The following is a 22,430-nucleotide window of genomic DNA, read 5'->3' on the forward strand; positions in this document are numbered from 1 at the left end:
GAAACCACAGAACTTAAATACAAGCAAAAACAGGTGAAACCAATAAACCTGATAAAAGGCAGTTAAGTAAACTAGTAACAATTTAGCAAAGGGAAACAAACAAGTGAAGGTGCCTTCTAGGGGTTACTGAGGGAACTAACCGGCACCCTCACAGACGCTCGGTCACTCGACCAGGAAACACCAAGACTGGTTCGACGAGAATGACCAGGAGATCCAGGAGCTAATAAGCCGCAAGCACAAGGCATTCCTGACCTGGAAACAGCAACAGAACTCGAGAGCAAGAAAGCAGCTCTACAGACACCTGAAGGCTGAGGTCCAAAAAAAACTCGCGACCTAAAGAACAGGTGGTGGAGAAAGTGCAGGAGATCCAGCAGCTAGCCGACAACTACGACATGCATGGATTCTTTAGCGCAGTTAAGACTGCCTACGGCCCAAGCACCCAAGGTCCTACCCCACTGCGGGCCAAAAACGGAGAGGTACTCATCAAGGACAGGGAGGCAGTCAGTGCCCGCTGGAAGGAGCACTTCGAAGATCTCCTTAACCAAGACTCTGTCTTCAACGCGAGTGCCCTCAACTCCATCCCACAGCATGCTACCCGCCACCATCTCAGCACAACCCCAGCCCGGCATGAGGTTGAAAAGGCCATCTGACAACTGAAGAACAGCAAGGCCTCAGGAGCAGATGCAATCCCTGCCGAGGTGCTAAAGCATGGCGGAGAAGCACTACTGGTGTGAATTCATGAACTCATTCCTCTTATCTGGAAGGAGGAGAGCATGCCAGGGGATCTCAGAGATGCCGTAATTGTGACCATCTTCAAGAAAGGTGACAAGTCCGATTGCAGTAATTACAGAGGAGTTTCCCTGCTGTCTGCCACAGGGAAAGTCATCACAAGAATCCTCCTCAATCGCCTTCTCCCAGTGGCCGAAGAGCTCCTCCCAGAGTCGCAATGCGGACTCCGCCCACTAGGGGGCACAATAGACATGATCTTCACTGCGCGCCAATTACAAGAGAAATGCAGGGAACAGCACCAACCGCTGTACATGGCCTTCTTTGACCTCACAAAGGTCTTTGACACTGTCAACCATGAGGGATTATGGAGTGTCCTCCTCAAATTCGGCTACCCTCAAAAGTTTGTCACCATCCTCCGCCTGCTTCACGACGACATGCAAGCTGTGATCCTGACGAATGGTTCCACCACAGACCCAATTCATGTACGGACCGGGGTCAAGCAAGGCTGTGTCATTACACCAACGCTCTTCTCGATCTTCCTTGCGGCAATGCTCCATCTCACCCTCAGTAAGGTCCCCGCTGGAGTGGAGCTAATTTACAGAACAAACGGGAAATTGTTCAACCTATGTTGCCTCCAGTCCAGATCCAAGGTCGTACCTTCCTCTGTCGTCGAATTACAGTATGCAGACGATGCTTGCGTCTGCACACACTCAGAGGTCGAACCCCAAACCATCGTTAACACCTTCACCAAAGTGTACGAGAGCATGGGCCTTACACTAAACATCTGTAAGACAAAGGTCCTCTACCAACCTGCCCCCACCACACAGTACTGCCTCCCGATTATCAAAATCCATGACAAGGCCTTGGACAACGTGGACCACTTTTCATACCTCGGGAGCCTACTGTCAACAAGGGCAGACGTTGATGACTAAGCCCAACACCGCCTTCAGTGTGCCAGTGCAGCCTTCAGTTGCCTGAGGAAGAGAGTGTTTGAAGACCAGGACCTCAAACCCGGCACCAAGCTCATGGTCTACAGAGCAATAGCAATACCCACCCTGCTGTATGCCTCAGAGACATGGACCATGTACAGGAGGCACCTCAAAGCACTGGAGAGGTACCACCAACGCTGCCTCCGCAAGATCCTGCAAATCCATTGGCAGGATAGGCGCACCAACATCAGTGTTCTTGCTCAGGCCAACATCCCCAGCATCGAAGCTTTGACCACGCTCGATCAGCTCCGATGGATGGGTCACATCGTCTGCATGCCCGACACGAGACTCCCAAAACAAGCGCTCTACTTGGAGCTCCGACACGGCAAGAGAGCCCCAGATGGGCAGAGGAAACACTTCAAGGACACCCTCAAAGCCTCCTTGAAAAAGTGCAACATCACCACCGACACCTGGGAATCTCTGGCCCAAGACTGCACAAAGTGGAGGAGAAGCATCCAGGAAGGCGCCGAACACCAAGTCTCTTCGCCGGGAGCAAGCGGAAGCCAAGCGCAAACAGCGCAAGGAGCGCACGTCAACCCAAGCACCCCACCCATCCGCCCCTTCAACCACCGTCTGCCCCACCTGTGACAGAGACTGTAGGTCCCGCATTGGACTCATCCGTCACCTGAGAACTCATTTTTAATGTGGAAGCAAGACATCCTCGGTTCCGAGGGACTGCCTAAGAAGAAGAAGAAGCAGTTTGGGCTCACACATAAAGAATAAACACTTGGGTGAAGTGCCAGATGGTGGCCAGCACCTGTGGAGCTGCAGCCCAGTGGGAGTCCCCACCTTCACAAGAAGAAGGGAGAAAATATGAGAAGGGAAGCAAACAGTGAAAACAAAACAAAAAAAACAAAATATGTGTTGATGCAGTGTGATGATGATGGAGAGCTACAACCTAGGAAAAACGCTCACTTTTTCAGAATTTTGAATTGAATGCAAACAAAAAAATTCAGAACATTGCAGCTATTGCAACAGATCTACAGAAAAGGGAGTGTTTCATACAGTTAGAAATGATCTGCTACATAATCCAATTGACTGGAACTCAGGAAATGTTGCTACTGATTTTGAGATTCCACTGGTGAAGTAATAATTTAATGTAAAGCTAGAGGAAGACCTACAAACCATTGCTATGACAAGGAAGGTTACATTTACTGAATGATGGCTTCAATTCTATTCTGCAATATATAATTGTTAAATATTATACTTTTTAATTGGAGTGTCAAACAAAATCATCTTGTGACATCTTTTGCCACTAATTAATCGGAATAAAAGCCGTCATCTTTACTTATCCAATACAATACTACACCTAGTATAGGAAAAAGATTTTCCTGGTTCGTAATTAAAGCTCCAAGTAACATTGAACCATAATTAAATATACATGACATGAAGAAACAGTTTGACAGTCAAGGCGATTTAAAAATGTTAAATGTTATTCAATTGCAGGGGTAGAAATTAGGTCTTTGGCTCTGATCCATGCAGAGTAGAGGGCACAAATGGAAAATGATTTGTCAAACTTCCACTGGTGTTATCAGTGTAATAGAAATGTACTGATTCACACAGACCAGCAACAGACTGATCCACACAGACCAGCAGCAGACAGAATGAACCGCACAGACCAGCAGAGAGACTGACCCACACAGACCAGCAGCCGATAAACAGACTGATGCACACAGCCCTGAAGCAGATAGAATGATTCACACAGACCAGCAGCAGAGACTAATCCACACAAACCAGCAGCAGACCAACAGACTGGTCCACACAGACCAGCAGCAGACAGAATGAACCGCACAGACCAGCAGAGAGACTGACCCACACAGACCAGCAGCCGATAAACAGACTGATGCACACAGCCCTGAAGCAGATAGAATGACTCACACAGACCAGCAGCAGAGACTAATCCATACAAACCAGCAGCAGACCAACAGACTGGTCCACACAGACCAGAAGCAGACAGAATGAACCGCACAGACCAGCAGAGAGACTGACACACACAGACCAGCAGCCAATAAACAGACTGATGCACACAGCCCTGAAGCAGATAGAATGATTCACACAGACCAGCAGCAGAGACTAATCCACACAAACCAGCAGCAGACCAACAGACTGGTCCACACAGACCAGAAGCAGACAGAATGAACCGCACAGACCAGCAGAGAGACTGACACACACAGACCAGCAGCCGATAAACAGACTGATGCACACAGCCCTGAAGCAGATAGAATGATTCACACAGACCAGCAGCAGAGACTAATCCAGACAAACCAGCAGAGATTGAATATATTCAAGGCGGAGATTGACAGACATTTGAACTACAAGGGAGTCAAGGTGTATGGGGAGAGAGCGGGAAAGTGATGTTGAGACCAAGATTGGATCAGCCATGATCCTATTGAATGGCAGAGCAGGCTCGAGGGGCCGATTGGCCTATTCCTGTTCCTGTTTCTTATGTTTTTATGACCAACAGACTCATCCACACAGACCAGCAGCAGATACAAGCAGCAATAAGAACTTGCATTTATATAGTGTTGTTAACGTTAACAAATGTCCTAAGGAGCTTTACAAGTGGAAATTGACTGGTGAACAATACTAAGCCACAGAGAGAGGAATTAGGAGGGGTGACCAAAAGCCCGATTGAAAAGATGGGTTTTAAAGTAAAAGAGAGAAATGGATAGGGTTTAAGGAAGAAGTTCTAGAAAGTGAGCCCAAGGCAACTGAAGTTTCTGCTGCCAATGGTGGGCCAAAAGGTGGAGGACGTTTACAAAAGAGTCAAAGGACTGAAGAGTTCCGGGGGGTTGGGGGGGGGTGGTTAAATAAAGCTGGAGAGATAGAGTGGAATGAGGCTACGGAGGGATGTGAAGATGATGCCAAGGAGCTTACATTTAATATGTCGGGGGACAAGGAACCAGTGTAGGTCAGGGAGGTTGGGAGTAACAGATGTGTGGGACAGGTTATGGGCAGTTGTATTTTGGATAAGTTAGAGTTTGTGGAGGATGGGAAGCTAGAAAGGCAGACAGATGTATACACACACACAAACGGTAGACTGATCTACATGGACCTATGTCTGATCAAGCCCAAGGGTCTATCAATAGAATTCCATGGACACAAATATTTGGCAGAAAATGTATCTGATAAACATTCATAAGTGTAATAAAATATTGAATATGTCATTGGTCATTGCAATCTCATCTTTGTGTTGACTCTCTATGATTAACTTTCTGTTTTATTTCTCATCCGTCTGTCTGCTCTAACTCTATTTGAATTTCTTTCTCTTCCTCTTAGTTTATCTATTATTTTGATCACTAACTATTCATGAATCATCCTGTTGCTGTCACTATTACAGGAATGTTCTCCATCAGGTTTCTGCTCCCTCCACCATCTTGAATTTTCCAAACACATATGTCTGAACTCCTCCGCACCACAGCCAGGAGTTTGATGACTGTTTCTGGCCTGGTGTGCACGTGATAATACTCACAAACACAACGAGTAAAGCACAGAAGAAGTGAAAGCACAGGCACCATTTTAACATGTTCGGGGCATAGCCATCATTTTGAAAATTCAGGTATTTTAAATGAAAGATAACCTGCTTATAAAAACTGGAGAAATGAAAAGTAGCAAATTTTGTATGCATCTGCTTGCGCAAATGTCCCGGTAAAAGCAGGAATGCTCATATTAGAATGTAAGAAAACATTCAGCAAGGAAAGGACATCAAAGGTTCATCAAATCCATTCCTTCCACAAGCCATGTGCAATCTGCTCTATTATGGATTCCACTCAGCCAGTTTAATGTCCCAAGGAAAGGTCTGGAAATTTCTTCCTCATTCCGAAAGGTAATCAAGTAAAACCAAAAGTAATCATGTGAAATAGAGGGGAGATGAAGATAATTTCAAGGTCTTTACATCTCATTAATCAATGATCAGCTAATTAATCCTCTAACAATTCATAGAATTAGTACAAATGTTATTATTGTTAACATTGGATTTTTCAGATTGGATCTGCATTAAACTTTAGAATCAGTTTAGTGAACACGTTTATTTCAGTGGATAGAATTATAGAATCATAGAATGATACAGCACAGAAGGAGGCCAGTGGGCCCATCGTGCCTGTGCTGGCTCTTTGAAAGAGCTATCCAATTACAGTCGTCCCATACTCCTGCCCTTTCCCTCTAGCCCTGAAAAATTTCCCCCCCTCAAGTATTTTCCAATACCCTTTTGAAAGTTATTATTGAATCTGCTTCCACCTTTCAGGCAGTGCATTCCAGATCACAACAACTCACTGTGTAAAAAGGAATGTCTCCTCACCTTGCCTCTGGTTCTTTTGCCAATTACCTTAAATCTGTATCCTCTGGTTACTGACCCTTCTACCACTGGAAACAGTTTTGCCTTATTTACTCTATCAAAACCCTTCATGCTTTTGAACACCTCTATTAAGTTTACCTTTAACCTTCTCTGCTTTAAGGAGAACAAGCCCAGCTTCTCCAGTCTCTCCACATAACTGAAGTCCCTCATTCCTGGTATCATTCTATTAAATCTCATCTGTACCCTCTCTAAGGCCTTGACATCCTTCCTAAAGTGTGGTGCCCAGAATTGGACAAAATACTCCAGCCGGGGTCTAACCAGTGATTTATAAATGCTTAACATAACTTCCTTGCTTTTGTACTCTACGCCTCTGTTTATAAAGCCCAGGATCCCATATGCTCTTTTAACAGCCTTCTCAACTTGTCCTGCCACCTTCAAAGATCTATGTCCACACACCCCCAAGTCTCTCTGCTCCTGCACCCCCTTTTAAAATTGTACCATTTAGTTTACATTGCCTCTCCTAATTCTTCCTACCAAAATGCATCACTTCACAGTTCGCTGCGTTAAATTTCATCTGCCATGTGTCTGCCCATTTTACAAATCTGTGGCCTAGAAATTCAGTCGCGTTTGCGCCCACTTATTGGCTATAGAGTGGTTTGCGCCGGAAGTTTTTTAGCACCCGAAATTCAGTTGGTCCCTAACATCGGCGTTAGCCGGTAGCGCTGCGCCGGCACCGATGAAGTCATCGGTGTGCACAGCGCCCCGGTTCCAATGCTATTCCGTGCCGATGGCCAAATTCAGTTGCGGCCGCCTCACCCGTAGCGGCCGCAAACAGCGTTTGAAAAACGGTGCCTTGCAGCTCCGAGAGGCCGGCGCATAAAGGTGGAGGGGCGGCCGGCCGCTTTCCCGGCGGCCACCTGGCCGCACCTCCCTCCCCGGACTCCTGCACCACCCCCCCGCGGCATTGGTGTCTGACTCCCGCGAGCCCGGCACTTCTCCGTGGTGCCGGGCTCATTTGCCGGGGGAATCCAGCGGCGATCTCACGGCTGCAGGCAGCTCCTCCTTAAGAGAAGGAGGAGGCCTGCAGTACCCCAGCCTGCCGCACCGCATCGGGTGCCGCAGCGGCAGCTGGACGCCTGAAACTGACTTTCATCGCCCCAAACGAGGCGGCCAAGCCCTGCAATAGCGCCCGCCTCCGTCTTGGGGCGGCGCAACTGAATTTCAGGCGGGCGCTACGGGAATCCGGGCGAGCGCAAAATTTCGGGCACTAAAGACCTGGCGCGGCGATACTGAATTTTTAGCCCTGTATGTCTTCCTGAAGTCTATTAGTAGCCTTCGTACTGTTTACTACATTCATGTTCGTGCGACCTGAAAACTTTGAAATTATTCCTGTATACCCAAGTCCAGGTCAAAACTATATATCAAGAAGAGCAGTGGTCCTAATACCAATACCTGGGGGACACCACTGTATACTTCCGTCCAGTCTGAAAAACAACTGTTCACCACTACTCTTTGCTGTTTGTCTCTTAACCAATTTCATATCCACGTAGTATCCACATAGTTACTGCCCCTTTAATCCCATGGGCTTCAATTTTGCTAACAAGCCTATTATGTGGCACTTTATCAAATGCCTTTTGAAAGTTCATATATACAACATCAACCACACTACCCTCATCAACCCTCTCTGTTACTTCATCAAAGGACTCAATTAAGTTAGCCAAACACAATATGCCTTTAACAAATCCGTGCTGGCTGTCATTTATTAACCCACATTTTTTCAAGTGACAATTAATGTTGTCTTGGATTATTGCCTCTAAATGTTTCCCCACCGCCAATGATAGGCTAACTGGACTCTAGTTGCCAAGTTTATCCCTCTCCCCTTTTTTGAACAGGGAAGTAACATTTGCAATCCTCCAGTCCCACCTTTACTTCCCTCAACAAATTGGAATACATCCCATCCAGACCGGGTGAGTTTTCTACTTGGAACACTGCGGGGGGAAAATTGGGTATAATTTTAGCGTCCCGAAATAGTTAGCGCCCCACCCCATAAATTCAGTAGTAGCGCCCCAAGAAGGAGGTGGCGCGTTACTGGAAGCACTTCACCTGCTACTTGGGGCACTACTACTCAATGTCGTGGCACTATATGGTGGCACATAGCACTGTGTCATGGCAGGCCTCCTCCCCTGGTTAAAGGGGAGGGGCCTAGCACTGCGCGCACCGGGGAGCGGGGTGCCATGAAAACAGCCCAGCACTCAAGAGGAGTGCCGGGCTGAACGATTGTGGCCGGCACCATGCAAACAAATGTGAAAGGGGACAGGTGCTGGCAGTCGGCCAAAATAAAAATAGCCGCCCTTTAAATTGCGGCACCGCCCGCTGCAAAACCACCCCCTGATCCTGTCAGACATATCGCCCGGTGATAGGTCAGGGGGCGCAAGGGAAGTTTGCGGCCGGGGCGCAAATGGGGCGCTGCGCACAGCGATGAAGTCATCGTCGCCGCGCAGTGGAGCGGGGCGCTACCAGCTATCGCCTACCTCCAGCTGAATTTCGCGGGAGGCGTTAGCAGCACCGCACCCGGGTGCTAGGGCATTTGCGGCCCATTAGCACTCCCTGGGGCACTAACGAGAGGCGCAAAGCAACCCAATTTCTAGCCCTGCAACCTTTTAAGCACCTCCTCTATTTTTATCCTGGTTAAGATCCCTACTTCTACTAGTTTTCTTGCCAAACTAGACTGAGCACTGATTTACTCTTCAGTCAATTTAGGCACCAAACAAAGCCAAAGTTTCCCACAACCCATCTGTGTTCAGATTTGCTGGTATCCTGAAAAGTAAAACATGACTGATATGCTAATCAGGTGGTGAAACACTGGCCCTGCAGCAACCTCTTAGTTAATTTTGCTCATAGGAGAGATGGCTTCATGAAGCATCCTCAGTGAAATGGTTATATTCTTTGTAAAACTATTTCCGCACCCCCCCCCCGAAAAGTGTTAAGCATTTCATTTTAACTCTTATCGTGCCCCCACCTCCCCTCCCACCCCTATCTCCCTTCCAAAACAAAAGCAAAATTCAGTATGATGTTGCAATTCTGGTCTGAACAAGGAATAGAGCCTAATGCATTGAATGTAGATTTTTAAAAATATATATATGAAGGATTCCCTGGCCCAAGACTAACTATAACCGTTCCCATCCCTTCACCAATCTCCACATGACTTTGCCCTGGGCAAAAGAGAAAATGAGAATTGTCAAGCAGCCGAAATATAAAGCTGCTCGGCTTTCATGCAGCATGCCCTAGTGGCAAGGCTGCAACACTAGTGAGGGGAAAGGGCGATTTGCCCTGGTGCTGGCACAAAACCTGTTCTTATACTCAAGTAAAGCGTTACTTCAAGTAGCATTTGTGGCATTGTGTTATGGGAGCGTCTGGCCCTCAAGAGTCTAAAGGGTTCCATTGTGTATATATATATATTTTTTAAAAACCTTGCATATAAATAAAGAACCATTGCCAAGTATTTATTATAATCAGGTCTGGAGGTTTGAAAACTACCAGTTAATCATTTTTTCAAATTGTAGTAAATATTTTGAATGCAAGCAAAGAAAAGGAATCCTGGGCAGGGAATTTATAAAAGGCAACGGGTGTCTGGTACCCACATGATTAGTTTGAACCATGACAGACCTAAATTTATGACCTGCAGCTGTTGGATGTCTGATACGAGTCTCAGCACTGAACAGTAGTGTGAAGCTCAGCAATCCAGGGAGACCTCAACAGAAAAACAAGCCCAGCGCAAGAAACTAGGGTAGGAAACAGTGCAACTTGGTAGTTAACCTTCACCTTTATTATATCTGACATTGTACTTTTAATAAAATGCCGTTATTTATACGTTACCTTTTCATTAACAGGATAAGCACTTTTCATTTCCATATGAAACTGTAATCAGTACTTTTCTATTTTTGACAAGCTTCCCGTTTGATAAGTAGGGGTGATTGTTACTCATGATGTGATACAGAGAAGTTTTAGTTCAGTTATTTTGCATAATAAGATGATAAAACCACGCAAGGTGTCATAAGCAACTGATGACTAGAGATGTCAGCACTAAAGCCCTTGGAGTTAATCGATCTGTATCCTTGTTTATGTATTGAGTTATATACTGTAGTCATGGTTGACATATTTCAGCCTTCATCCGTTCAGCGTGGCATTGGATGATTTGCAATGAGTAAAATGTTAGAAAAGCTACTGTAAAATGTGATATAGGTTAACGCTCTTAAAAATGATGACAGTGAAAACCTCTGATCTTGATTTACAGATTTCCAGCTCCCCACAAATATATTTGCTGTCTTTAACATTTGTTTTCAATGACAGACCAAAAAGGGACACTTTGACAAATTCAAATGCTGAGTGTAGAAGTACTGGCTTGTCTGTATAACATTTGTTTAAGCAATATGCGAATCTAATGGTATAGCAAAGTATCTGAGGCAGGGTGTGGCTCCAACAGCTCACTTCTACAATTAGAAAACAGGCCACACACGGGAATCTGATAGCAGAGAGGAAAGTAAGTTTGCAAATGATATCATCGAACAAACTCCAGAGATTGGGCAATCTTAGACTTTCAAACCTTTTAGTATATGGAGCACCTACAACTCATCACTATTCATTATCGAAGTATGCTACTCAGGATAGCTTGTCTTTCATATCTAATTTAGTTCTGATTTTTGTTTGTCCCCATGTTTCTGAGAGCAGACTTCTCAGCTGCCTGATTGTTTGCAAATTGTTCTGGCCTGAACTCTGTTGTTAATTCATCCGCCTGAAACCAGTGCCACGAAGTCTGTAACATTTGCAAACAAAATGGGACTGGATCTCATCTGAAAGAAGAAAAAAAATCTTTAATGAGCGATGATCTTTAAAATCAGAACTAGCAGGCACTGTGTATCGTTAAAGAGTCGCACTGCATGAGTGTGACATTTGTTTATAAAGGAACAAACGAATGTTCTGAGGGCAGAGTGGGCAGATGTTATGAAGCAAATACAGCAGCAGTTTTATGGCATCAGTCTACAGGGTCAGAATGTGAAGCCCGGCTCACCATGTGAGTACATTTTTCTGCTAACTCTTTGCCAGGCTTAAAATATCCTTGGACCAGAACACTGCAAGTACCATGTGTGAATTCCAACATGAGTCAATAAACAGCTGGAGGAGGAGTTGGTTTGAGCACCAGTGCATACCGTTTTTTTAATTTAGATAAAACCCACTGTGAGCTCCTGAGTCCTAAATCATCTTCCCACTCCCAGTTTCCTAACTTCACTATTGCATTTAATAGGACTGTCAGTCAGATAGTTCAGCCCACTGGGTATTTTCAGAATAGATTTAAATGAATTCTTATCATTTAATGAATATATATTTTGAAACTTCAACTTAAAACCTTAGGTTTACTAAACAGTTTTAAATAAGCGAGGCACTGCTGGGACTGGATTTTCCACTGGATGATAATTCTATTGTCTGTCCTATTACCCATTGGTGGTAAAAAGCACTGTCTCAAATGTAGCTTCTACCCATCACCCCTCCCAATCCTCATCAAATTCATCTCCTTTATGAGATCCTTCAACTCCATTCTGACCTAATTTTTGATCACTCAACTACCTCTCTTTAGCCTAATACTTGCTAACATCATTACTGCCTCTCTTTCAGAAGTTGTGTCTGCAACTTCAAAACTGCCATGATCATTCCTTCCTTAAAAAGTCCATGCTCACTGCCTTTTCCATCTACCACTCCATCGCTAACCTTTTTTTCTCTAAGGTCTTTCAATGTGTCACTGCCCCACCCCTCCATGCTTATCTCACCCACCACTGCCTGCTTCAATTCCTTCAGTCCAGTTGTCATCCCACCCACGGTACCAAGACTAACCTGATCAAAATTACCAATGACAACTTCTAAAACTGTGACTAAGGATTATTCCTCCTTGTCCTCCTCAGCCTTCGTAGCCTTCAGCATGGTTGCCCACCCTATCCTATCCAGTCTCTTCCCTGTGGTCTTCTCCATGGGATTGCAATCTCATGCTCCATTCTTACCTGTCCTAAAGTAGCCAGCAACATTTCTGCAATAACATTTGGTCCTACATTACATGGCCATTTCTCATGTATCCCAAGGTTTAATTCTTGCTCCTCTCCTATTCTTTGTCTACATGACTCCCCTTAGCAGCATTGGGGGTGAATTTCCACAGAGGTTCTCACTTATTTGCCATAATATCAGCAGAAGAGCTGTGGAAACCCTGGCAAAATGGTGTAAAAGTTTTTCTGGGTATCTACAACTTTCCCATTGAAGTTATGGCAGGTGAACAGGAGAACCCCAGCATAAATTCATCTCCTTTATCCATATGCATGAAAAAAGCTTATGCTGGTGACACCCAAGCTTTAGTTCTACATCACAACTCTCAACTATGACTGCGCTGCTGAATTCTTGTCAGACGTGAAGTTAAGGATGAACCAGAACTTTCTTTAGCTTAACATTGGAAGCTATATATTTGGCTCCCACCACACATTCATGCCCTACTTCCCGGCTGCTCTCAGATCAATGTGAGTCTGCACCCTCCAGTGAGTAGCATATCGTCTGCCTCAACAGGTGGGGCCCTAACTCCACATTTATTCTACAATTTTAGCCTTGCCGGAAATTGGAAACCACTTCTTGGCAACACTAAAGTTTCAGTATAAACACACCCTTTGATTGGTGCCCGCCAAAACTACCTGCCAATTTGTGTGTACAAATGACCAACCTCAGCTCGCTCACTTCATAAATGACAAATTGAAGGCACTCTCTAACACTCAGGCCCTGAAACTCCTGGGGCCCTGCTCCACTGGTTCAAGTGAGGCAGAGTGGAACCTTAGCTCGCCCTTGCCTCAAGTGGGGTCCCTGTCCCAAATCCTGGGGACAGGGTTCTTATGTTCATTAATAAATAGACATTCTTATTATGAACACAGCTAGCTTTTGCTAGACACTTTTATTGAGCACATGTGGACTAGGTACAGTATCTGTAGAGGCTTCCATCTTGACTGCTGCCTTGTGGGTAGCCTAGCCTCATGGGTAATGTAGTCTTAATATACATACAGCTATATACAGCTCTACGGTTCCACCTAGTGTCCACTATAGAATGACATGTTATTGATCATTACAAGGGTCATTTGTATAACCAAGGAGAGCATATCATACCTACAAGGGCCCTTCAGTAGCACCTGCCCCAATCTGACTGCCTGAAAGTGGAGCATCCCAAAATCACTTCTCTAGGGGGACACCGAGGCACATCCCGCCATTGAAGGAGAAAAAGGTAAGAATGTCTTCAGCTCCAAGGGGCCTGTGCACCTTTTGAAAAAAATGCAATTGATCCCCTCCAAGGTTGATTACCTTTCTCTCAGGAATTTCTGGGGCCTTGGTGGTACTCACATTTGCTCTCAGCTGAGGCTTCATGGAGGGCCCAAATGGTGGAATTAAAAAAAAAAAATTTACAGGCTTTGGATGTCGCTGGCAAGGCTAGCATTTATTGCCCATCCCTAATTGCTGTAGAGAAGGTGGTGGTGAGCCAGCATATATAACTGAGTGCATGCTAGGCCATTTCAGAGGGCAGTTAAGAGTCAACCACATTGCTGTGGGTCTGGAGTCACATATAGGCCAGACCAGGTAAGGATAGCAAATTGCCATCCCTAAAGAACATTAGTGAATCAGATGGGTTTTTACAACAATCCAGTAGATTCAGGTCACCATTACTGATAATAGCTTTTTAATTCTAGAATTATTTAAATTTAAATTTCCCAGCTGCTGTGGTGAGATTTGAATTACTACTCCAGCAACATAACCACTATGCTACCATACCATATGCGAAGAAACTTGGGAACATCCGCAGACCTGGCCTCTTGACATTGGAGGGTGGGTGCAAGATCCGCCCATGGCACCCCCTACCAGATTTTGACAGACAGAAAGCAAAGAGTTGGAATAAACGGGTCTTTTTCTGAGTGGCAGGCAGTGACTAGTGGGGTACCACAGGGATCAGTCCTTGGACCCCAGCTATTCCCAATATATATTAATGATCTAGACAAGGGAACTAGATGTAATATCTCCAAGTTTGCAGACGACACAAAGCTGGGTGGGCGTGTGTGCTGTGAGGAAGATGCAGAGAAACTCCAGTATGATTTGGACAGGTTGGGTGATTGGGCAGATGCATGGCAGATGCAGTATAATGTGGAAAAATGCGAGGTTATCCACTTTGGTGGCAAAAACAGGAAGACAGATTATTATCTGAACGGCAATAGATTGGGAAAAGGGGAAGTGCAACGAGACCTTGGTATCCTTCTGCACCAGTCGCTGAAGGTAAGCATGCAGGTGCAGCAGGTGGTTAAGAAGGCAAATGATATGTTGGCCTTCATAGTGAGAGGATTCGAGTACAGGAGCAAGGATGTCTTGCTGCAGTTGTACAGGGCCTTGGTGAGACCACACCTTGAGTATTGTGTGCAGTTTTGGTCGCCTTATCTGAGGAAGGATGTTCTTGCCATGGAGGGAGTGCAGCGAAGATTCACCAGACTGATACCTGGGATGGCAGGAATGACGTATGAAGAGAGATTGAGTTGATTAGGCTTATATTCGCTAGAGTTTAGAAGAATGAGAGGGGATCTCATTGAAACTGATAAAATTCTAACAGGACTAGACAGACTAGATGCAGGAAGGATGTTCCCGATGGCGGGGGAGTCCAAAATGAGGGGTCACAGTCTAAGGATAAGGGGTAAGCCATTTCGGACTGAGATGAGGAGGAATTTCTTCACCCAGAGAGTGGTGAACCTGTGGAATTCTCTACCACAGAAGGCAGTTGAGGCCAACTTATTAAATATATTCAAGAAGGAGTTGGATATATTTCTTAAGGCTAAAGGGATCAAGGGATATGGGGAGAAAGCAGAGACAGGGTACTGAATTTGGATGATCAGCCATGATCTCATTAAATGGCGGAACAGGCTTGAGGGGCCGAATGGCCTACTCCTGCTCCTATCTTCTATGTTTCTATGTTTCAATGTTAGGCTGGATAGCTCTTTTTTGGTCAGCACAGACACGATGGGCTGAATGGCCTCCTTCTGCACCATAAATTTCTATGATTCTATGATTTTTATAATAAGCCAGGATTTTTTTGTGTTAGGCCAGCAGTTTAATTGTGCTTTTATGTACAGGATACAGTATGCCGGACAGCCATGCAGATGTAAAAATTAAACCTGTAAATTTTGAAAGCACGTAAGTCAGGAAATTGAAAGGGAAAGAAAAAGGACGCTGTCTGACCTGTTCTGTATGTCCAATATATTTTGTTTTCCTTCACAGAAACATGCTGCTCAATTCCAAGGGGGTGTTCTGGATAAACAAATTCTTAAATAAATAAATTTGCACAGTACTTTCCTGCCAGTCACTAAGGATGGTCCTGTTAGAAAGCTGAGATGATGTGGTTGAGCTGAAATTGAGTACAATGTCAGCCCCCGAAAGGACTACATTGTTTCTATGCTGACCCATATTATCTTTGCTTCATAATTGTAAAATCTTATCAAAAACACACAGTCTGATTTGTGCTCGGTTTCACAATTGGGTTATTCCCACTCTCACTGAGGGTATTCCTAATATATTATTGATCTTTCTGAATCAGTGGATTGCTCATGGGTGGATGTGAATAATGTATGGCAAGTTTGTATTTTCCCCACAATATTATTAAATATTTATAAAATTCTGGATTTTCACTAAATGAGCAAAACATGTAACTGGGAACTTTAGGACCCAGCATCTGAACACTTTGTGACGTGAGAAGGAGTATGATAACTCATCCAATAAGAATAAGAATTATGGTTAAATAGCAACTTATCACATCAAAGCATCTCAAAGTGCTTCACACAATGAATTACTTTCGTAGTGCAGTAACTATTACGTTGACAAGTGTGGCAATTATTCTGTGCTAGCAAAACCCAACAACCAGCACTGAAATAAATGGCCTGCTAATGTATTTTTGATGATATTTGTTGAGGGAGGAATATTGGCCAGAACACCAGGGGAACTCTCTGCTCTTCTTCAAATAATGACATGGGATCTTTAATGTCCATCCAAATTACCGGAAACCATTTTAACATCTCTTCCTCTGTACCTCCTTTAAACGCCACAGCAAGAGGAAGCAGCAAGCTTCTTGGAATCCAGCGATGCTAGCACTTTAAGCATGCATCATTGGTCACTCTATCCCTCCAAAGTACTGGCTCAGAGACTTACACCCTGGGGAAGTTACAGAGTGACATAAAGGAAAGTACATAGAGCATGAATGAGCAGAAGAAGATGGTAGTGGCACACAAGGAGGAAGACATCACTTTCTGGTGGTCAGGAGCCATCACTTCTTGGTTGAAGAGACTGGGGATCTGCAGCTCATGGTTCAGCATTGAGGCAGGCATGGGGAACTATCTGTGTTGCAAATGGCGAGCCAGGTGGTGGAGGCCATGGGCAGCATGTGCAATACATTGAACGACAATTTAACAGCACTGCAGTGCACCATAGGGGTGAGGCAGTTCCAGGGACATCTGTAAAAGCCCCATGACACAGGCACTAAGGGCAGTCTGTGCTACCTCTGCTGCCATGAATGCCAGATTAGAGAAAGCTGTCTCTTTGGTCCTTGGCAGGCAGGGCATCACTAATCTCAGTGATACTATTAGATCTGTCTTCCTGTAGATCAGTGCCCAGAACTACTGGCCTGGCAGGAATATGCTCATATGATGCTGTTGCCTCTCACGATAGCAGTGTATGTGCCCTCCCATTGGCCCAGTCTGATGCCTGAAGAGCCAGATTGCCCATACAGCGACAGAGGAGGTGCAGCCTGCAGCAAGTCCATTTCAGGACTTGACTGCCATGAAACAAGTGCTACCTCAGTCCCAGGAGGCATATATTGACACCCAGCAGCCAGCCACCTCCTGCATTCCTGCCAATCTTTAGGCTGCTGCTGCTCCTCTGGCTGATCCTTGGGGTGCCTTCCTCCTCTGGTGCCTCCAGTACAAGGCTTCTTTGTGAGGCATACAAAACTGCAAATACAGGAAATCTGAAAAACAGAAAATGCTGGAAATACACAGCAGGTCAGTCAGAGAAAAGAGGTTAACATTTTAGATGTAACCGTATACATTTGAAACTGGCTATCATGGGGAAAATCACAGAACTGAGCCTGTTTTTCCTCATTACAGATGCCGATGCATCTGCTGTGTATGTCTAGATTTTTCAGTTTTTATTACATCCTACATTTTCCTGCTCATTTACTCAAATGCCATCTGTTCCCAGCTTTTGCTGAGCTCCTGCTTTATTTTTGCCAATGCAGTACATTTAGTTTATCCATTACACATTCTGTTAATGTTGTCAGCCTGATATGCTATGGTGCTTCCTTTTGTGGTTGTGATTTGATAACCTAATACTTCTCAGTGATTCCATATTGGAAGGAGTGAGTGTGCTTGGCTGGTTGCAGGGTTTCAAACTGCTGGGATTCTGGTGGCACTAGACTATCACGTGGCGTACACTCTGGCCCTATAATGGAGCCAGCCATGCTTTGGCTCAAAAACTCGGCAAAGCCAGCCATCCCTGCTTTCGGTGCAAGTGTGCCTCCGACCCCGTTCACTGCAGTGTCAATTTTGTCAGATTTGGAAAATTGAGCCTCACATATACTGGTAACAGCAGAAGGAAAGAAAACCAACATTATTTCTGTCCTTCCAAAGGGTGGGCCCAAGGATCACTGCAGCCATATCTAAAACCAGCTATCATGGGGAAAATCACACCCTAGTTCTAAATACTCAGCCACAATTACATTGTTATATGAAATGTGTCATTAAGTTATGCAGCAGCGGCAAATTGTTTATATCTTTGTTTCGGAGCTCTTACTGAAGCTTGGTTTCCTTACAACTGACTTCAATTTGAAGAGGCACAGGAATTTGTAAGTGAGCCAAGCCAGCCCCAATTCTGATCTGGAGGTGGAAAGTGCACGTGTGAGGCAGCCATTCATATTATCTAAGTCATTAAAACTGCTCTAAGATTTAAAATATTGTCTTTTAGCATTGCATGGGAAAAATTGATAATTCTGCAATGCCCTGAAGGATATTCCAATTTGGAAATGCAGATTTATATCATTCAGTGTTAATACTGGATAGCTTTAGTATAAAAGAGGCAGAATTTGGATGCTGTGGCAAGCTGAGATTATGCTGAGTGGAGTCATTTCTATCTGTTACTGCTGTGCTGCCACTCTTAGCAAATTCTAGTAACGGAAACAGCTTGGAATTAAAAAAGAAATTGGCCCTTAAATGAAATTTCATTTTCCTATTTGGGATAAGAACCAATGAAATGTGAGTTTTTTTAATGCTCAGCTGTTGGACCCAGGTTATTCCATGAATGTTTATCATGCAGAGAATTTGAAAATTAATTTGACTTCCTGACTCTGACTGTCACAGTCAGGCAAAGTGTGCACAGAATGTTGCATGTACTTGCTCCACATCGTTCACAAGTTAAGTAGCAGCCATTCTGATTGCACCTGATGGGATCCACAAATAGCCATAATAAGAGTTTGATGAATGCACTTTTCTTCAAGAGACAGCAACTGGACTTGAAAAGCATGAAGCAAAAATCAAGTCTTATTTTCCAGTACATCACAGCCATCACATATTGCAGTTTTCCAATATTTATTTCCAATTCCCATTTGCATTGTTTAAGGCCATATATACTGTCCATTGAAAGATGTGGGAACATGTCAACCATAATCGATGGGACGGTATTTATCTAGGTGCCATTGTCTGTACTCTTATATGTACCAGACCTATGTGCCAGTGCAGAATTCATCAGTATATACAAGCTAGTCACATTTTTGTTGGAACCGCCAGCATGTACATGGGCTGGGCCTGTTCTTAATTCCAAAAAGTACAGAGGACATTATATGGAGGAAACATAAAAATACAGGCAGTAATCCAATTGAAAGTTTCAGATAACATCATTAAATATAGCAGTGAACCTCAAATGCTTTGTTAGTCATATGATCCTTAAGTTTGGACTCTGCTACCTAGCCCGTATTTTTCTAATATATTACTAGTTAATGACCTGTGGCATTGGGAGTGCTGTTGTTTTACTTTGAGGCAATCAACAAAGTTTTATAGCAAAAATGTGAGAACAAATGGTAAATGTGACAAGCAGAAAGTGTCCATTAGATAAAAGCCTTTTAATGCATTACAGATAGATATATGTGGATTTTTTGTATACCTCTGTTGGTACATTTAAGAGCATAAGAACATAAGAAATAGGACAGGAGTAGGCCATTTGGCCCCTCGAGCCTGCTCCGCCATTTAATAAGATCATGGCTGATCTTCTACCTCATCTCCACTTTCCTGCACTATCCCCATATCCCTTGATTCCCTTAATATCCAAAAATCTATCGATCTCTGTCTTGAATATACTCAACGACCACAGCCCTCTGGGGTAGAGAATTCCAAAGATTCACCACCCTCTGAGTGAAGAAATTTCTCCTCAGCTCAGTCCTAAATGGCCGACCCCTTATTCTGGGACTGTGACCCCTGGTTCTAGACTCCCCAGCCAGGGGAAACATCCTCCCTGTCAAGCCCTGTAAGAATTTTTATGTTTCAGTGAGATCACCTCTCATTCTTCTAAACTCTAGAGAATATAGGCCTAGTCTACTCAATCGCTCCTCATAGGACAATCCCCCCATCCCAGGAATCAGTCTGGTGAACCTTCGTTGCACACCCTCTATGGCAAGTATATCCTTCCTTAGGAAAGGAGACCAAAACTGTACACAATACTCCAGGTATGGTCTCACCAGGGCCCTATATAATTGCAGTAAGACATCTTTACTCTTATACTCCAATCCTCATGTAATAAAGGCCAACATACCATTTGCTTTCCTAATTGCTTGCTATACCTGCATGTTAACTTTCAGTGATTGGTGTAGAAGGACACCCAGGTCCCTCTGAACACCAACATTTCCCAATCTCCTACCATTTAAAAAATACTCTGCTTTTCTAATTTTCCTACCAAAGTGGATAACTTCATATTTCTCCACATTATATTCCATTTGCCACGTTCTTGCCCACTCACTTAGCTTATCTATATCCCCTTGAAGCCTCCTTGCATCCTCCTCACAACTTACATTCCCACCCAGCTTTGTATCATCAGTAAACTTGGATATATTACATTTGGTCCCCTCATCTAAATCATTAATATAGATTGTGAATAGCTGAGGCCCAAGCACTGATCCCTGCGGTGCCCCACTAGTTACAGCCTGCCAACCCAAATATGACTTGTTTATTCCTACTCTCTATTTTCTGTCCATTACCCAATCCTCAATCCATGCTAGTATATTACCCCCAATCCCATGAGCCCTAATTTTGTTTAATAACTTCTTGTGTGGCACCTTATCGAATGCCTTCTGAAAATCCAAATACACCACATCCACTGGTTCCCCCGTATCTATTCTGCTAGTTACAACTTCAAAAAACACTAACAGATTCATCAAACATGATTTCCCTTTCATAAATCCATGTTGGCTCTGCCCAATCCTGTTATTATTTTCTAAGTGCCCTGTTACCATGTCTTTAATAATAGATTCTGGCATTTCCCTACTACTGATGTCAAGCTAACTGCCTGTAGTTCCCCGTTTTCTCTCTCTCTCCTTTCTTAAATAGTGGGGTTACATTTGCTACCTTTCAATCCCCAGGAACTGTTCTAGAATCTATGTTTTTTCTGCTACCCAATGGATGATGATGAAAAATGGCACTGTATTCAGAGAACACTGGCAGTTAGGGGGGAGATTTCTTCTGTATGTTATGGGTCATGAAATCATAAATCCATTCGTCATAAACAGGTTTGTAGTTTGTCACAGCTAGCACATAGAGGAAATCTCCCCACCTCAGATGGTGAGTTACAAAGAAATTTGATGCTCTAAATAAGAAATTGCATGAAAATGGTGCTGATCCAGGTCTTGCAGATCCATAAAAAGCTCGTGAATAAGATCCTTAGAAAGAGCATTGGTGAACACAGTAGGGCCACAATCTCGCATGCCTCTGATCTTTGCGTTAATCTGCCTAGTGGTGACCTTCGGTGCTGACCCCACCAAAGGTTGCAGGGTCAGGCAAACTCAACCCACTATCCTGCCAGACAAACCTGCTTCAAGAGGTCAAAAATCCTGACCAAGTATGCCATATGTGGGTGGGGGGGATGGGATGGCAAAGGTTTCCCCGAGTGAAAACACAAGTGCCTCCTTTTGTAAGTGAACCAATCTTTACCTGGCACATTCTTCTTTCTTCTGGGTTTTGGGCCACATCCCAGGCCTGGACCCCCAAGGTTGGCCCCACTTTTGCTGCTGTATTAGGCAGAGTCTTTGCCTCTGGCCACAATCCCTCCTCTATTAATTGCTTTATAAGGCACGGGCATAGACTCGGGTTGATTTTCAGCTTACCGTCCAGGCATAAAATTGGAATTGCGGATTTGCTGCCCGTTGTCAAAACTCCCCGCTCTTCATTTTCAGCAAATTGAAAACCTACCCCTCTGTTCCTTACAATGTTCCCAGGAACTCCCATGCATGGGTATGACTCGAATATGAGCCTTTGTCTATTTTCCAAGCCCTTTTGCCAAACTCTGGCCAGAAGGGCTGAGGATTTTTGACCCCACTGCTGTTTTGTGTGTGGGATGTATCTTCAAACTAAATTCAGATAAAGAGATTGAAGGTCTGTTCTCTAGTGTGAGTGCTGAGGATTGCCAATGAAATTGCTTCTTACAGATTCATTCCCCCAAAATAGTGAATAACATTAGGCAAGCCCAGGAAGCCTGAGCCAGAATCAAGCCAGCTGTCGGGCATTGGTCCTGTTCTGAATTATTCAAAAAAGGTAAGCCAGAGGCAAATAGTCATAGTGCTGTGGGCATGTCCGATCTTGTGAAGCTAAGCAGAGTCAGGCTTGTGTTAGTACTTGAACAGGAGACTGCCTGGGCATACCAGGTGTAGTAGATGCAATACTGATTTGCTGCCATGAGATGTCAATGGCAGCAGTAAAAAAAAAATCAATTGATATTTCATCTAATTGTTTGTTTGGAAGATTTGAACAAAAACTCTTTTCTGATATGAACATCAGCAAATTAGTAGCAAGCATGTTAATATTTTACTTGTTTAGGTGAATGGGTGTGTTGAAAATTTACGCTGTATTAAGTTCTTAATTTGACTAACTTCAGCTTTGGTTTAGAGTCTGAGAAAATCCCTGGTTTGGCATGATTGTAAAGTAACTGGCATTCCCTCGTCTATATTTCACACAGTACCTCCAACTGGTGGACACATACAGCATGCTTTTAACATGTAAGGATCATGGCCTAGAAATTCAGTATAGCCACTTTTGGGGCGGTAAAGTCGGGCGGGCGCTAAAGTT

General features: G+C 44.2%; 1 protein-coding gene across 6 annotated transcripts in view; it reads left to right on the forward strand.

Moving 5' to 3' along the window:
• Positions 1-22,430, forward strand: part of sgcg (sarcoglycan, gamma) — a 1,055,765-nt gene that overhangs the window by 182,400 nt on the left and 850,935 nt on the right. For 4 of the 6 annotated variants that reach the window (XM_085999188.1, XM_085999193.1, XM_085999186.1 and 1 more), the window contains exon 3: positions 9,698-9,799. The exons of the other annotated variants lie outside the window; for them this stretch is intronic. The gene's annotated coding sequence lies outside the window, so the exon portion shown is untranslated. The remainder of the gene's footprint in view (positions 1-9,697; positions 9,800-22,430) is intronic. 6 annotated transcript variants of the gene reach the window in all.

This window comes from Somniosus microcephalus, chromosome 10 (genome assembly GCF_052327205.1).
Source record: "Somniosus microcephalus isolate GS21.2 chromosome 10, FLI_Smic_1.0, whole genome shotgun sequence".
Classification (NCBI taxonomy): domain Eukaryota; kingdom Metazoa; phylum Chordata; class Chondrichthyes; order Squaliformes; family Somniosidae; genus Somniosus; species Somniosus microcephalus.